The sequence below is a fragment of the Sus scrofa genome, chromosome 8, assembly GCF_054392235.1.
Source record: "Sus scrofa isolate SSC_HxYL_T2T_F1_AM1 chromosome 8, Sscrofa_HxYL_maternal_Yorkshire_Landrace_v2.0, whole genome shotgun sequence".
NCBI lineage: Eukaryota > Metazoa > Chordata > Mammalia > Artiodactyla > Suidae > Sus > Sus scrofa.
Genome location: NC_139390.1, coordinates 32,154,469 through 32,172,999, shown reverse-complemented (window position 1 = coordinate 32,172,999; position 18,531 = coordinate 32,154,469). Strand labels below are relative to the sequence as shown.

Below are 18,531 nucleotides of genomic sequence, written 5' to 3'. Positions count from 1 at the left end.
CTCCTTTTCTCCAGGGAAGCTGGTGGCATTCTGTGATATGCATTGTTATTGTAAGTTGATAGAATTTCAGACAGAGAGCAAAGCAGTGCCCTGTCATTAGGTGGGACATCTAAGTGCTGCATGGGTAGTGACTAAGCGGACCTCAGGCTCTGGAGCTCAGCTTCTAGAGCCAGCTTCACCACAAGTTGTGTCCCCTGGACCAGGGACTTCACCTACCTTCCTAACAGGGTTGTTGTGAAGATTCAGTGAGCCAGTGTAGGTGGTGTGCTTTGAACAGTGCCTGGCACATGGTAACAGCTCAGTAAGTAGCAGAGGTCATTTTTGCTGGCCCCAGTCGTTTTGCTTATATCTGGGATTTCTAGTTCTAAGAGGCTGTCGAGGCTTAAGGACATTCGGTGTCTTCTGTGTTCTGTCCCTCTCTCGGGGTTGGAAGCACACTGGAGCGCTTGCCGCCACCCATGGGGGGGTGAGTGGGAGAACAGGGTAACCCCGGAAGGCAGCTAGTGACGGGGACTTGCCTCCGAGAGGTCATCCCGTCCGCCTGGCACTTGGATGCTGATGGCCGAGATGCTGAGGGATTTGGTGAGGTGACCCTGGCGGGGCTGAGGAGAATCTGGTCCCCTGGCTGCTGGTTTTTTCTGTGCACGTGCTCAGCTTCCTGACGTCTCCTCTGACGTCCTCCCCGATGCCTGGGGTGCAGTGCGGAGGGAGAGATTCTCCCCATCTTTCCTGTCTGTCTAGTATTTAAGAAAAACCATTGCCTCTGTTGGGAAGGAGAGTCTGGTAATGGCCTGGCCCTGGAGGGCGGGAGACGGGAGGGAGCCTGGTGCGCTTCCTTCAGCCTTCTGACTAATCGCTTAAGCAGCAGGGCTCCCGTCACTTCCTTGCTGATCTCAGACCCTTGTCCTCCCATCCAGGCCGCCAGCCCCTGGCAGCCCTCACATGCTGCGTCTGAATCATCTCTCCATCCTTGTTTTTCATCCTTGATGTTTCCCAGTAAGCAGCATTGTTTCTCCAGCACCCACATAGCAGCATCCTGTGAATTTTTTTTGCCCTTAAGCGTTTTGCTTCCCTCCTTAATGTTATTTCTTGATTGCCTTCATTTTCTTTGGATGCTTCTATTTATTTTCTGTTCATTAGGCTGAAAATAGGTTTACAAGCTTCTCGTCTTTATTCTAGGAATGAGATTCCAGTTTATAGATTATCCACATCCCTTCGCTTTTTCTGCAGCTTTGAGGCGCTTGATAGCGCATGGAAATTTCCTAATAACAAGAAAAGTAAATATGAGACTTGACAGAGTCCATAGCAATTTTATAGAGAAAATAAAGAAAATAACAGACTAGACTTAAAGAGTTGAGAAGGCAGGAGTTCCTGTCATGGCTCAGGGATTAATGAATCTGACTAGGAACCATGAGGTTGCTGGTTCGATCCCTGGCCTCGCTCACTCTGTCAAGGATCTGGCGTTGCCGTGAGCTGTGGTGTAGGTCGCAGACGCAGCTCGGATCCTGTGTTGCTGTGGCTGTGGCTTAGGCCGGAGGCTACGGCTCCGATTAGACCCCTAGCCTGGGAAACTCCATATGCCATGGGTGCAGCCCTAGAAAAAGACAAAAACAAAACAAAACGAAACAAAAAGAGTTGAGAAGGCTAGATTTTTATCGTGGGTTTGAATTGCCATTCACAGACTGTGGGTCTTTGGACAAGTTATTTCCCCTTTTTTCTACCTCAGTTTTCTTCATCTGAAAAATGGAAATTTATAGGAATTGTCAGGAGGTGATGGGTTCTTGCTACCAATTAAGTTTAATAAATATTAGCTAATATTACTGTGGTTGTTGTGATCTTACTTGAGTGTCATTGTATAGTAGTTTTAGAGTGGTATTGCAACTATAGTAGTTTTTTTTTTGAGGTAGATCAGCTTATTTTCTCCATTTTTTATCTATTTCCATTAATTCATTTATTCCTTTTGCCTAGAAAAAAGAGAGAGGGAGAGGGAGAAATTTAAGGCTAACACATTTCTATTGTATGGATGTCTCATCAAGGCTTGATGGGTTTGAGATTTGCCCTAAAATCCTCTCCTGGAGGAGGAGGAGGTGAGGGTGAGTGGAGAGCTTCTTTCTGCCTCTTTAAACTCCAGCTCAGTCTTGGTTTAATACCACCTGCGAAGACCTGGGGGTAGGCTGTGCGTCTGGAGTTCCTCCTTAGTCCAGGTTCACTGTCCTTGATGCAGAGCCTTGGCCAGGGCTCCCCGGCACAAGTGTCAGGCCAGGAGACTGTGTGGTACAGTGGGCAGACCTGCCCTCTCTACTGCAGAACCTTCTCAGCTCTGCTCCGGAACCTCTCTGCTCCTCAGGTTCCTGCTTTGTGTGGGAGCTGGGCGGTGGGACGATCTTGAGGAGCGGGACATGTATAAAGGGCCTCGTACACGGTAGATGCTCAGACAAAGTTCCTTTTCTAGTGTAAACCATGTCTCTGGGTTGTGCGGTGGAAAGCGCTTGTGAAGGAACTTCTGGTTGGAGAGGCATTTTTGCGGGCAGTGGTACCCTTGTGGCACCCTGAACTCTCCCCGCCCTGCCAGAAAGGCTGGTCCTGTAGAGTTGGGACTTGCCTTCAGCCAATGCATGTCATCTCCAGTGGGGCATGAGAGTGACATTGCTTTGTCAAAGTACATCTTCTGGGCTCTCAACCAGACCTGCTGCCCAGACACGTGCCTTTTGGAAAAGCTTCCTCGGTGCTCCTGATGCTGGCCTGGCTTACAGCCACTGTTTCAGACAAACCAGAGTGACTTTCTAGTGTGTCTAAACCACGATGCAATTTAAAGACCTTTAGTTTGGGGCCTGGCTTCTTAGGGATATAGCAGTCCTTTTCTGAGAAGAGAGTGTACAGTGTACGCTTGTCACCTCTGTCTCGTTAATGAGAACTGGGTGTAGTAATAGCTCATCTGTAGTGCTTTTACATATGTTCATTCATTCAGTTTTCACGGCAGCCTTATGAGTTACGTGCCTTCTGCATGGCATGTGTGAGGTTACACAGCCAGGATGGGGTAGAGCCAGGCTCTGAGCCCAGGCCATATGGCCTTGGAGTCAGTGCCCTTGACCTCGTGTTAGATAGAATAGAATTGCCTTGGAAATGGGCTTTGGAGCGTGCAACCTTGACCTGAGGACTGGGGGAATTTGGTAAGAACCAGTGGCTTCTTTTTCTACTGACTCTGTGTTATTTCTTGGTATGTTGTGGCCTGGTTCCGATTTCAGTAAGATTCATCCATTGGAGCTTTTGAGTGTCCTGGCAGGTAGGGATGAAGGCAGCAGAGCAAATTTACAAGCCCACCTTGAATATTTGTTCTTTCCATTTGCCGGCTGATTATTCAGTAAGGGTTAGCTTGCTCCAGGGGTGAAAATTTAGGGGTCATGTCTTTGGCTTCTTTCTCTATAGCTAAAATGCTAGACTAAGCGCCCTTCTGGGGTGGCTGGTCCTTGGAGAAAGCCTGCAGAAAGTGGCTTTCATTTTGTCTGTACTTCGAAGAGGGCAGAGCATAGTTCTCAGGGGCCTGTGGGCTTGCAGCTTTAGCAGGCCTTGTGTGTATTAGATGGTCATTTGAGAAGAGCTTTCATGCAAAAGCTTTTGGAGCCTGGAACAGAGTGTTTGCTAGTCTGGGGAATACTCGCTTTGAACCAACCTGCCCAAACAGAAAATAGTGGCGCCCTCGGGCAAAAGCATCAGGTGTGAAAGGAGAAAAACAGCCACTTGCTATATGCCGGGCACAGTGCTAAGGTCCTTTAGGGCATTGTCTCTAATCCCCATGCCATCCAGAAGGTAAGTGTCGAGGCCCTCGTTTTACAGAGGAGGAAACAGACGCAGAATGTTAAATGATGAGTCACTCTCAAGATCACACAGATGCAATCAGGATATGAACCTATTTCTTTTAAGAATCCAAAGCCTGTAAACTTTCTGAAAACTGGGTGCTCAGCTTCACAGCAGACACTAATTTGCTAATAAATGTTTTCTTTCCTAATATAACATCAGGATTTACTTTTGGATAAAATGAGTGGAATAAACAGTGCTACATGTTGTCCTGAAATGACAAAAATAAGAATGAATGACTGAATGGATGCATGGACTGGGGTAGGATTTAGAGGGCACAGGGGAAACTCCTTTCCCTCAGCGTCCTCAGGAGCTCTGAGAATTTCCCTCGGAACAATGTCTCTTGGGGATTTCTTCCCCTCTTCTGTTAAAAATGATAGAGGATCTGGACCATGAAGGAGCAGTTTGTATTTCTTAGCTCCATTTCATTCTGACTTCTCCACTCTCGAATTTTTTCCCCATGATTGTTTTCCTCGGCCTCCCCTTTTCTTTTCTCCCACTTGTCCTTTCTGTTGAGTTTTGCTTGCCAGTATTACTTGGTTTAAGGTGGTTAATGTGCGTGATTTTTAAAGTTCAGATTTCTTTGAAAAAACCTGAGAAGAATTAATAAAGCCATGTCACTGTATGAGCTATGAAAATATAGGATGTGCTTTCCAACAAATAGTATTGTTATAATACTTATGGTTCCATTTCCACTTCAGCCATTACAGAAGCCCTGGGGAAACAAACACAGCGGGGAAAAAATAAGATGTGATCATATTAATTATGATTTCAATTCTGTGGTTAAATAGAGTTCCAGCTAAAGCTAGAGCTGCTTCTTAATTAAATGCAAATTTCTTGAGGACTCGAAATCTGCCAAACCCTGTACTAGTCCGTGATTTCACCTGTTTTGGGGGTAACAGCACCATTTATGCGTTGAGTTGTTTTTTTCAGTTCTTTGTAGCCGCTCTCGACAGAGCTTAGGAATGTCATTCCCCAAAAGTCACTTGTCCACATGCTTGAAGAGCAACACCCTGTCTGTCTGTTTCTCTGTTGATGAAGTGTCTTTTCGAATAAAAGAGATTTCAAGTCTTTTTTCTTCTTCTTTCTTCCTTCCTTTTTGTCTTCCTTTCTTGACTAGGTAGAAAAAGTACCACAATTAGTTTAATTTAAAAAAAAAAATTGAGTGCATCAGCGTTTCCCATTCAGACCCTCAGCAGTGTAATTTCTCTTGTTAAGAATGCATGTTCTTGTGCCTCACCCCAGATCTGAATTTGGGAATTGCTGAAGGAGAGTTCCATGTGGTCATGATGTTATTTTTAAAACTAGCAGTTGAATAGTCTATTTCTCTCTTTGAATAAAAAGGTAATCTCGGAGTTCCCGTCGTGGCTCAGTGGTTAGAGAATCCGACTAGGAACCATGAGGTTGTGGGTTCGATCCCTGGCCTTGCTGAGTGGGTAAAGGATCTGGCATTGCCGTGAGCTGTAGTGTAGGTTGCAGAGGCGGCTTGGATCCCCCGTTGCTGTGGCCCTGGTGTAGGCCGGTGGCTACAGCTCCAATTGGACCCCTAGCCTGGGAACCTCCATATGCCTCTGGAGCGACCCTAGAAAAGGCAAAAAGAACAACAACAACAAAAATCTCATTCCTCCTCCTGAGTTAGTGTACTCTGAGCTATGAAGATATAGGATGCACTTTCTGACAAATATTATTGTTATATTTGAAATGTACTTGAATTATATATTATAATAATTATATATTATATATTAATAAATACATATTATATATAATTCAAAATATATCTGAATTATTATAAATATTGTAATATTTATAATATAAAAAAGAGCAATGAAAACAACAAAAAACACTTTCAAATAAGAATCCTGGAATTAGGGTTCAGAATCTGAGAAACCCTCATCAGATTTTTATTGAAACATGAGCTGTTTCATACACTGTGGATATCCTTGAATTATTACTAGCAACTTATCAAATTATTTGACTTAAAAAAAGTTTAATGATGACCAAAGGCATCAATTTGAAGTCCTAGAACTATGATTTATAATGAATTAGATGACCTGCAGACTTGGATTGGGTGGCAAGACTGGGTAGAACCGGGTTCTGTCTCTGCCCATCAGCTGTGTGGCCCTAGAAAAGCCTTTTCAACATTCTGAGCTTAAGTGTGCTGCTCTGTCCAGTAGCAGATTGCATGGATATGCTGTGACCTTCCTGTTGGTTCTGATTGAGTCAGACTTTGTGGGAAGAGAAATACAAGATGTTGACACATGGGCTGGTGTGTTGGAGGGAGAGGTTTTTTCTTGACAGGAGGACTTTATTTTTATTTTTAAAAATTTTATGGTTGCACCATGGCATGTGGAAGTACCTGGGCCAGGGATTGAATCTGAGCTGCAGCTGAGACCTGTGTTGCAGCTGCGGAAATGCCACATCCTTTAACCCACTGTGCTGGGCCGGGATTGAACCCAAGCCTGTGCAGTGATCCAAGCCCAAGCCACTGCAGTCAGATTCTTTTTTTTCTTCTTCTTAATGCTGCTTCCGCAGCATATGGAAGTTCCCAGACTAGGGATCAAGTCAGAGCTGCAGCTGTTGGCCTATGCCAGAGCCACAGCAACACCATATCTGAGCTGAGTCTGTGACCTACCACAGCTCATGGCAACACCGGATCCTTTAACACACTGAGTGAGGCCTGGGATTGAACCCAAGTCCTCATGGATCCTGGTTGGGTTTGTTGCTGCTGAGCCACAACGGGAATTCCTGCAGTCAGTTTCTTAACCCACTGCACCACAGCGGGAATGTCAAAAAATCTGGCTTTTTTTCCCCCTCTGTACCCATGCATGTGGAAGTTCCCATGCCGTAGTTGCAACCTGTGGATTTCCCGTCGTGACTCAGTGGTTAACGAATCTGACTAGGAACCATGAGGTTGTGGGTTCGATCCCTGGCCTTGCTGAGTGGGTTAAGGATCTGGCGTTGCCGTGAGCTGTAGTGTAGGTCACAGAGGCGGCTTGGATCCCATGTTGCTGTGGCTCTGGTGTAGGCCAGCGGCTACAGCTCCGACTAGACCCCTAGCCTGGGAACCTCCATATGCCACAAGAGCAGCCCTAGAAAAGGCAAAAAGACAAAAAAAAAAAAAAAAAAAAAAAAACCCCCAAAAAACATAGTTGCAACCTGTGCCACAGCTGTGGCAATGCTGGATCCTTAACCCACTGTGCCACAAGGGAACTTCCTTATTAGGAGGACTTTTAAAATGCAATATCTGAAGGTTGAAGGAACTACGTGCAGGCCATCAATCCATAAAGAATAAGTTAAAACGATGGAACAATTGGGAGTTCCTTGTTCTTATTCAGAACAATAATGCTCTACTCACCCAGGTTCCTGGTTACTGAAACTCAGCCAGGAAAGGGACTTCCTCAGGGCAAGGACTAACCTTTGTTTGAGTCATTGCATTTGCGCTACCGTTGCCGGTACACTTGTGCCGTTTTATAAAGTCTAGTAGAAGTGGGTGATGGTAGGAGCTGGGCTGAGCGGTGTGTCTACATATTAGAAGCTTTATTTCTTATCTACTAGAAACTGCCACTGTTGGAGGGAAGAAACAACGCATGCTCCCTTAAAAGATTTATCAGCATTGAGTGGATTCAAACAGCTGGAGACTTGCGTAGAAACTGGAGTTTAGTAAGGATTTCTTGCTAGTGTTGCTGTGTTCCAGTTCTCTGTTCATTTGTGGAGAGAATGATGAATGTGTTAAAAGTGACCAAGTATATAAAGACAAGTGTTTCCTAAATCTCATTAATTTATAGAGCTCTTTATTTAAAGGGGAGAGTTTCTCACAAATTCCCAGGACTGACATAAATATTTTTATTATGAAGTAGCTTAAATGTGAACGTAAAACTAGGTATAAATCCCTTATGCTTCCAGGTCCTGTATAACTATAAACCAATGACAAATTTATAGAGTTACTTCAAGCAAAACCAATAATGTTCAAATGAACATTAATTTAGCACAACAGATAATTTTTTTTTTTGCTAAAATTAAATCTCTCCTTGGAAATATGATCATGGTTCTGACAGCCAATCTCCCGGTTCTTTTGAGATCTGCGTGAAACCTGTTCTCCTTCCACTTCCCTGTATCCAAACCTTCCTTCATATAAGGCACCTTCATTTGGCAGGGATCCATGCTTTTGGTTTTAATTTAGCCTCATTTATTTTTCTTCCTTGTTCTTGATGATTAAAATACTACCAGGTGCTGTGATGATTAGAAACAAAAGCATGAGTTCCCATCATGGCGCAGCAGAAATGAATCTGACTAGGATCCATGAGGACGCAGGTTCGATCCCTGGCCTCGCTCAGTGGGTTGAGGATCCAGCATTGCCGTGAGCTGAGGTGTAGGTCGCGATAGGTCTTGGATCCTGCATTGCTGTGTCTATGGTGTAGGCCAGCAGCTCTAGCTCCGATAAGACTCCTAGCTTGGGAACCTCCATGTGCCGCAGGGGCAGCCCCAACCCCCCCCCCCCCAAAAAAAAGATACAAAAGCAAATCCACTTTTGATCAAACCAGAAGTTGGGACTTGGTGCCTCGTTGCATTGGGGTAGTGGAGGAAGGAGCGGGGGTCTTCGGTATCTGCTATGCTGGGTGTTAGATTTGGCTGAGAGTGAAAGGTGCCATTCAGCAAAATGTAGAAACAAAGGAGGGAAAGGAGGTTTTGAGAGAAGACGATGTGTATGAGACTTTCTAGGAGTGCGGCGACCTGAATGCTCAAACACTTGCCCACTAAAACATTGTAATCTGGATAAAACATTTTTCATGCACGTCTGGGGGTCACAAGAACTAAAATCGCAGCTAACCACCAATTGGTAAAGTAAAATCCAAGCTGGGGGCTTTCTGTGTAAAGATGGGTTGCCTCAAGAGTAAATGCTGATGTCACCAACGCAGTTGGAGACTAAGCCTTGGGTGCGTGGCAGTATTAGAAGAGCCTGCATTCCATTAGGATCTGTGCAAGAAGATGGAGTGACCCAGGTTTTGGCAGAAGCAAATGCAGATACTTTCTGGAAGAAGGCATTCATGCCTATGTTAGACCTTAGAATTCTCCAGACTAAGATGAGCCAAATGAGAGTTCAGAAATCAAAGATTTCTAACCCTACTAGAAAACAAGCCACAAGGAATGAGAGTCACCAGAAATAAATGAGCAAGAAATTTAGGGAGTCCCCCCCCAAAAAAAAAATAAACTTAGGGAGTTCCCGTTGTGGCTTAGCATATTAAGAATTCTGCTAGTAACCATGAGGATGCAGGTTGGATCCTTGGCCTCACTCAGTGGATTAAAGTACCTGGCATTGCTAGGAACTGCGGTGTAGGATCCAAGCAGACATGGCTTGGATCTGGTGTTGCTGTGGCTATGGTGTAGGCTGGCAGCTGCAGCTCTAATTCGACACCTAGCCCAGGAACCTCCACATGCTGTGGGTTTGGCCCTTAAGAAAAAAGAAAAAAATGAAACAACAATAGATTTAGAACCCTGAGGACTTTAGATATTAAAATTACCTGATATAGATGTAAAGTAACCATATTTGAAATACTTTAAGAAATAAAATATATAATCATGAATAAGTACAAAGAGCATAGAATAAAAATTGACCAGGCATGGGGAAGGGATGAGGGGATAAATTGGGAGTATGGGATTAACTGATGTACCCTACTGTATATAAAATAGATAAACAACGAGGATTTATTATATGGCATAGGGGACTATATTCAGTATCTTGTAATAAACTATAATGAAAAAGAATCAGGAAAAAAATAATATAGATAAATACATTTGTATATGTATAACTGAATCCCTTTGCTGTATACTTGAAACTAACACACTGTTGTAAATCAACTATACTTCAGTTAAAATATTGACCAGGCATATTATTCAGCCATAAAAAAGAAGGAAGTTCTGCCATTTGTGACAACACGGATGGACCTTAAAGGCATTATGCTAAAGTGAAATAAGTCAGATAGAGAAAGACATCACTGTATGATCTCACTTATCTGTGGAATCTAAGAAGGAAAACCAAACTCATAGAAACAGAATAGATTAGTTGTTGCCAGAGGTGGGGGATGGGGAAACATGTGAAGGTGGTCAAGATACAAACTTGCAGTTACAAGAAAAGTAAGTTCTAGGTGGATAATGTACAGCATGGTCCCTATATATATACACGTATGTGTGTATATATGTGTGTGTGTATATATATATATATTTAGGGCCACACCTGAGGCATGTGGAAGTTCCCAGGCTAGGAGTCAAATCAAAGCTATTCCTGCCAGCCTCTGTAGGTGTGTCTGCGACCTACACCACAGCTCACAGCAATGTCAGATCCTTAACCCACGGAGTGAGGCCAGGGATCAAACCTGCATCCACATGGATACTAGTCAGATTCACTTCCGTGACGCCACAATGGGAACTCCCAAGATCACCTTTTTTATTTTGATGTATTGAAGTTTTCTTATGTCTAGAAGTGGATTGCTATTTAGTAATCCTTATTGGCATATGCTGTGCTTCCCTCGTCTATATATAAATTACTCGGGTTTCAGGAGCACTGGTCATTTTTGTACTTCATAAACCCTATCTGAAAATTATTCGTACACTGGAGTTTCAAATATTGCGTCTATTTTCTCTTTTATCTTTCTGGGACTCTGAACAGATCTCATTGTAGCCTTTAGGTCCTTGGACTACACTCTCATATTTTCCTTCTCATTTCTGTGTTACATCCTGGATAATTTTCTTAAGAACACTTAGGAAGAAAATATAGATTGTTGGTCAAGGGGATAATGGACTGACAGCTGACCTCCAACAGTAATCGTGGAAGCTGGAAAAATATTTTCGTAATGCTGAGAGAAAATGCTATTGACTGTATATCAGCAGAACTCTCATGCAAGGAAAAGGTGAAATATACTTTCCAAAAAACTATAACTTAACCACAGCAGACTTCTACTGAGAAACTTCTTAAAGACGAAGAAGGTCTGAGATGGAAAAAAGAATGATAAACAATTGGTAAAACATGTAGGTAAGTCCCACTAAAATCAAGATAAGAATTCAGTTCCTCAGTCGTATTTCAGGGCACATGTGGATAGTGGCTACCATATTGAACAACACAAATATGGCACATTTCCAAAAGTAAAGAACGTTCTGTTGTGTCCAACAGAACTGCTGTAGAATAATGGAAGGGAGGAGTTCCTGTCATGGCTCAGTGGTTGATGAATCCGACTAGGAACCATGAGGTTGCGGGTTCCATCCCTGGCCTTGCTCAGTGGGTTAAGGATCTGGCGTTGCCGTGAGCTGTGGTGTAGGTCACAGACGTGGCTCGGATCCCCTGTTGCTGTGGCTCTGGTGTAGATGGGTGGCTACAGCGCCGATTAGACCCCTAGCTTCAGAACTCCATATGCCGAGGGAGGGGCCCTAGAAAAGGTAAAAAGCCAAAAAAAAAAAAAAAAAAAAAAAAAAAGAATGATGTAAGGGAAAAACACGAAGATAATCTCTGCAGTTCATTGACTTTAAGGTGCCCCTGTTTGTTTATACATTCAGAAGTTCCTGCGCCAGGGATCAAACCCGTGCCACAGCAGCGACAACATTGAATCCTTAATCCCTAGGCCCACCAGGGAATTCAAAGGTGCCACTGTTTATAAGAGCCACCATTGAAGTATACATATAAAATTTTAAGGAAAACATTACCAAAAATTTAAGATGCTATTTTTTTTTATGAGAAACATCTCAATATTGCCTGTGTGAAAATGTGAAGAAATATGCCTCTTGGAAGGGGTGCAATGTGGGGTTAGAGCATGAATGACTCATGAATTGTGATCTGAGTAGGATGGGCATAGAATAGTCAAGAGAGAAGTCCGGCCTGGAGACAGAGAGAGTGTTGTGCATACTTGGTATAGACTATGTCTCAATAAATGTTTGATGAATGAATGGGTGATGGTCGGCTGGGTGGATGGGAGTCGTCAGACTCCCCCGGTAGCTGGGCTTGGCAGTGCGGCTCAGGTCACCCAGAACGTTTGCATGAGATGCGAGGAGAGTCGGGATGAAGGCTTTGCGAACACTAGGCTTGATTGATACTTGATTGATCAAACACCAGGACTGATACTCTAGTGGTCCCGTAGAAAGGAGCCTAAGGAGGAGCCCGAGAAGAACTTAGAGAGGGAGGGAAGCACCGGGAAGAACTCAGGCACCCTGAGAGCAAAGGGTGAGGAGGTGAGATGCTGGAAGGACTGTTAAGGTGAGGCTCGCATGTTCCTGAATAAGCCTCAGCCTGCCATACATGACAGCAGAGGCCCTGAAAATCATAGAGGTGTCTGTGATTACTTCTGCAGGGACATCTGAGAAGGCTTCACAAAGGAGGTGATGTTTGGGCTGGGCCTCAAAGGACGAATGATTGGCACAGCAGAGTCGCAGGCTGGGGCAGTCGAGGCAGATGGAAGAGCACTAACCAAAGCATGAAATTGTGAGAGGGTGCGAAGCCCTTGGCAGTCATTCCCAGTAAGCCCAACTTCACTGTGTCCAGCATTTTTCTAGGTAAAGGTCTCATGTTGGTGAAGGAGCGTATGTTGCCTAAGATCAGAAGCATCCTTTTACTGATTTTACGTTGGAATGGAAGGTAATTAAAATACCTGCGGATCTGGCCCGACACCTCCCTCGTGCTGTGCATAGACCACACTTGGTATATGATTTTCACATTGTCTCCAGTTATACGGTTTATTACTGAATTTTGGGATTGAAGTTCTTTATTACTGCCTCTGGTTTACTATTAAGATGATTAGTCATATGACTAATCCTTCGCCTAGAAAGTGGGAAACAGATTTAGCTTGCTGAAGTTCACCAGATCTGAGTGCTGAGAAAATATGGGGCAGATAAGACTTGGGCAGAAATCCCAGGTTCTTGATTTGAAAGCTGTGTAACATCAGTCAAGTTATTTGACCTCATCGTGCCTCAAGTTTCCCCATTTAAAAATAGGCATAATCATAGTTTCTGCTTCAGGATGGATGTGAAGATTAATGGAAAGCGCTTAGCAAAAGAGTTATCCGTTATTATAATAAAAACATTCCAGGGCTTTTTTCAGTAAGGAAAATACAGTAAATCAGGGGTTCCCATCCGTGGGAATGACGTGGCTCAGCCTCATTTGGGGCCAGTTAGAAAAGATCGGTGGACACTACCCCTGGGGCTGGTACATCTGCGCACATGGGCTTCGGACTTTGTATTTTTTTTTTTTTTTGTAGGAACCCCTGGCTTAGGAACCCTTGCTCTTGGGCTGAGGAGCATTTTTTCTTTTAATGGTTTTTATTTTTTCCATTACAGTTGGTTTACAGTGTGCCCTTCGGTCAGTTTTTTACCTGCGTGTTACAGTGTTTTGAACATGGGCTTTGGTGTGTGTTGAGTATGTGAGCTTTCTGGTTTTTAATCCTAAGGGTGACGGTGTGGCCCTTCAACCCTGTACCTCCTCTCTTTCCCCATGGCCTTCCCCTCCAGCCCATGTGCAATTGTAAGGCCCTCGGGCTGACTTGATCCTAGACAGTCTCGTTCTCAGGACCCCTCCATTTTGAAATAGATTTTTAAAAGAAGCTTGCTGAAGGCAGACATTTGGCATGTTAAAATTTAACTTTAGTTTCTAAAGTAAATAACTCAACTTTTTTTTTCCTTAAAAAAAAAAAGTGACTACAGGAGTTCCAGGAGTTCCCATCGTGGCTCAGTGATTAATGAATCCGACTAGGAACTATGAGGTTGCAGGTTCGATCCCTGGCCTCGCTCAGTGGGTTGGGGATCCGGCGTTGCCATGAGCTGTGGTGTAGGTTGCAGACGTGGCTCTGATCTCTCGTTGTTGTGGCTGTGGCATAGGCCAGCAGCTGTAGCTCCAATTCAGCCCCTAGCCTGGGAACCTCCATATATGGCAGATGCGGCCCTTAAAAAAAAAAAAAAAAGTGACTACAGGAAATGCTTCTAAAATGACTGATATTCCCCTGGTTAAACTGAGGTTGCATTTGGATAGATTCCATCGAGTTGTCTCTTTCCTTGGGATGGGGGGAGGGGAAAAATGTGGAGGGAGTGTTTCTTATGCTAACACACAGGGATTGGATCGTAATCCCTCAGACCTAAGGGTGCCTTTCATAGGATGGCAGTTATTTGTCATTTTGTAAAATGTGGCCTGGAGATCAAAATAAGAAATAAAATGTTTTCTCTATTCAGATCAATTAGAATATTCCTTTTAACCTGTATGCATGGACATTTGGGTTAAAGAGAACACAGAACATTGTATGGCTGCAGAAGCCTTGCTGCTTACATCTCTTCAGTTCATATATTTTGCATTGCACATGGAGGAGGACTGATGGAAATGTCAGCTATGTTAGGGCAGAAGGTTTGTCAGGGCTAACATCCCCAGCCCTGAGACTAGCGCATGGCACATAGTGGGTGTTCAATAAAAATGTTCTGAGTGAATAAGCTAACAGTTAACCAACCCAAACTAGAAACCACATGTACCACTTCTCACTGAGAAGCTTCCTCAAGGGCATGTCACGGTAACAATACCTGATATTTGCCTGGTATTTGGATTAGAGGCTGCCCGCATGTTCCTGTGGCCCCGTGTGCCTCTCACAAATCACAGCATCCCTTGTCCTAGGTCCCTGTAGGAAGGGATTGGGTCACTTGTACATGGTTGCATCTGCAGGACCACATCTGGCAGCTTTGTAGTTTCTTAGTCTTTGATGAGGGAATATATGGTGCTTTGGAAATTTCTGCAGTGCCTTCACACTTGGTTTCATTGGTTGACAGTCCCACGAAGTTGGCTGATAGCATCATCCCAGTTTTACAAATGACGGAACAAAGGTTAAAGAGCAGAAATTAGTTATCCCAGAAAGCCTTGGGTCAAAGGGGCAGAGCGGGGACCACAACCTCTACGTCTGCTGATTTCTTCATCTCTTGTTCTTTCCAGAACAGCCTTTAAAATATTAGAAAGCAGAAATTCATAAATTCTCCTTCTCTCTCCCAGCTTTTGAAATGCTTTTTACTGGAGAGCATGCCAGGGGATGTTACTATGTGAAACCTTTCCACGTTGTCGGGTTGTCTTCACAGACTTTGTTGGGTGCCAGTTTAGCGTATTTATAATAGATTCATTTCAGTTGCTGGTGATGGATAATTTAAAAAAAAGTCCTCACTTATTCACATAATTTGTACTCTCTTCTCCCACCAAACATTTTAAGATGTGAATTTATCAATACTCTAAATCTCTTTTTTTGGGAGGGTGGGGGACATGTTCGCAGCATGTGGAAGTTCCCAGACCGGGGATGGAACCTGTGCCACAGCTGTAACCCGAGCCACTGCACTGACAATGCCAGATCCTTAACTTGTTGCACCAGAAGAGAATTCCTGAATCTAAGTTTTTGAAATCAAATTTTCAACTCCATGAAAGGAATGTTCTCTGACGTATTCTTGCTTGATCCTTCTGATCATTTTGAGAGCGAAATTTCAGAAGTATTGAATTGGCCTGGCTGATATTCCTGGAATCAGGCTCAAGAAGGAGAAACTTACCCTGTGACATTAAAAAAGGGAAAACAAAACAAAACAAAACAAAAAAAACTGCTGGCCATGGAGTTCTCACTGTGGCACAATGGGATCAGTGGCATCTCTGCAAGCACCAGGATGCAGGTTCCATCCCGGCCTGCCACAGCGGGTTAGGGATCCAGTGTGGCAGCAGCTGCAGCGTAAGTTGCAACGTGGCTCAGATAGGATCCCTGGCCCAGGAACTCCACATGCTGCAGGGCAGTGGCCCCCGCACCCTCCAAAAACACTGGCCATACATTTAAGACTCTCAGATGGAGGCAGTATCTGGGGGCACATTTTGCCAGTGGCGTTCACTGAAGCTAAAAACCCAGCAACACACAGCCAAGGTTTCAAGTAAGAAAGGATTTCAGTCAATGAATCTGATCTAATTCTTGTTTCTGTGTAGTCTCCATTGAGAAAGATAATTTGATGACTTGACCAAGATTGGTGCCCAATTCGATTAGCAGGTCAGAGTTCATCCTACCGGACTGCTAGATGCAAACCTGCTATCATTACCTTACAAATGACTTTCAGACTGACTGAACAATACTCACCACTAAGCTTTGTGAACAGCAACAAGAATCCAATTCCTTTCGCCATCTGTAACATTAACCTTTAGCATCAGGTCTGAGGCATTGAAGGGAATGAATATACCGACGATATTGTCTTTCCTCCAGGAGCCAGCCATGGAAGTAAATGGTGGGGGCTTTAGAAGCGGTTTGGGGCGGAAACATGCGTTTTCTTTTTTCATCAGGCTCCTGGCTCCTGAAATGCAGCGGGTCAGAGCTATTGTGTTTGTTCTGCGCTCACAAAGCCAGCTCACAAGATCCCCCGATGTGGCTTTTTTTACTGGTGGCCTCCCAGTTCCTGCCTTTGTGGTCCTGCTTTTTGTAGTTGGTCACTACCCTCTGTCCTCTCCCGTCCCTTGCGTTTTGGGCTGTTCACAGTGTGTGGGACACTTAGGTTTCTGATGGGTGAGGCGTGGGCGCTGCTGGTAGATGCTGAGAGGGGAGTAGAGGTGACCAGTTTTCTCGTCTATCAGTTGGAGGAGAGGAGAAAGAAGAATCCTCCTCACACCCAAACTTGTAGCAGGCATAAGAGATAGGAAGCATTGAAATTATTTTACTTTCGTTCACAGTGACTCTTCTTTCCCTAAAACAATGTTTTATTGAAATTTAACTGACCTACCGCACTGTTTAGTTCCAGGAGTACAACACAAGGAGTTGCAACTTCTGTGCGTCACAAAATGATCCTCACTCTGTTGTTTTCTTAATTTTTGAAGACTCTAAGGTCTCTTCCCTAAGTCTTGCATCTTTTTTGGAAGGAAGAGGCCCAGGCCTGATGCCACAGGTCACTTCCTTCTGACGCTGGCGCGTGCATGCACCTCTCCTCCCTCTTAAAGGTGGCTCACAGGTGCCAGCATAGTTTTCTCTTGTTGGAAACCTCTTGTCCTGCTATGAGCAGTGGGGCTGTGCAGTCATTGACACGGCATGTTGGAGGACCAGAAGCTTTTGGAGTGACAGGCGGTTTCTGTTCAGGACACCTGCTGCCCAAGCACACTGCACCCATTGTTCCTCTGACAGAATGGGTTCTGGGCAGAGCCACGTCTATGTAGCCAACCTTTGAGTCTCTGCTTTTTTTATTCCTGCGTGCATTTCATTTTGGATGGACTATATTTCTGTCTTGGTCTACTACTTTTGCTGACATGAATTTAACATGTGCTGGTGGTTTGCACAAACTTGTATTTCGAGGAGCATGTGCTGAGCTTGGTCACAGTGGAGCCAGGTGATCTGAACTCTTATCCCTGCCCTGCCAGCTGTGTGGCCTTGTGAGAGACAGTTGACCTCTCTGGGTGACAGTGCCCTAAACTGAAGAGGATGGGCTTCTTAGAGGATGGATAGCCAAGTACCTCAGTGTTAAGATTTACCATTGTGCTTTGTGTTTTCTGAGATGCCAAGGGTTATCAGAAAGGGACTGTGGCCGTGTTTCCCACTGGCTGTGCTCCTGTGAAATGGTAAGTCACACCAGGAGGCACTCTTTTTAATTGACAGTTATGTAGCATGGCAAGTGGTAGAGAAGTTTGGGTGCATTAGATAAGGGAGAGAAATAAGTGTAATCTTGTCTCTTTGTGACAAGTTTACAAAATAACAAGTAAAGATTTCTTGTTTCGAGGAAAGTAGTTGTTCAACCCTGGAAGTGTTATTGGACACCTGGCTTTTGAACTTCTAAGTTAAGAATTCCAGAGTTCAGATACATGAAGACTTTTATTTTGTCTTTTTAGGGCTGTACCTGTGGCACATGGAGGTTCCCAGGTTAGGGGTTTAATCTGAGCAGTAGCTGCTGGCCTACACCACAGCCACAGCAATGCCAGATCCTTAACCCACTGAGTGAGGCCAGGGATCGAACCTGTGTCCTCATGGATGCGAGTTGGGTTTGTTAACCGCTGAGCGACAATGGGAACTCCAAATGAAGACTTTTAAATTTTACTCTATTGTTCAGATAAGAGAAAACCCACAGATCAGGCTCATATAGTATAGATATCCCATTTCTGATTTGCATAGTATCATTTTTAATAATAAAAACCTTATTTGAAAATATGCTCATTCTGTAAACAATACATATTCATTGTGTAAAAGTTAGAAAATACTGACATAAATATAAATATTTCTAATTCCATGACCCAGAAATAGCTGTTATTGTTCATACTTTATCATCTTTAGATGATATACACTCAGTTTGTAGAACAAAACTAAGGTTATACCACACATATTGCAACTTGATATCTTGCTTTTTTTCCTGCTGTATTCCTTTTGAAATGATTTTTGAGACAGAGGTTTCAAACGGAAGTGGAAATTACTGTAAGATTTTGCTTAGCACCCTTGTGATGGGCTCTGCTTTGACTTACAGAATTGTGGACCCAGTACCTGAAAATAATAGATGTCTCATTCCCTCTTGAATAGGCTTTCCATATTTGGCATGTATAGATGTTGTCATAACTATTACTGTAGGTAACAAAGACTTCTTAATCTGTTCGTTCTTAATTGTTTACTAATTGCCTTTATACGATTCCCTTATTTGAGTTTTCTGTTTCCCGCTTGCTAACTGCAATATGAGGGAGCCTAAATT

The 18,531-nt window shown here is 43.9% G+C and overlaps 1 protein-coding gene across 50 annotated transcripts in view; it reads left to right on the top strand.

Moving 5' to 3' along the window:
* APBB2 (amyloid beta precursor protein binding family B member 2) overlaps positions 1-18,531 on the top strand; it is a 380,374-nt gene that overhangs the window by 51,882 nt on the left and 309,961 nt on the right. The gene's annotated exons all lie outside the window — the stretch shown is intronic.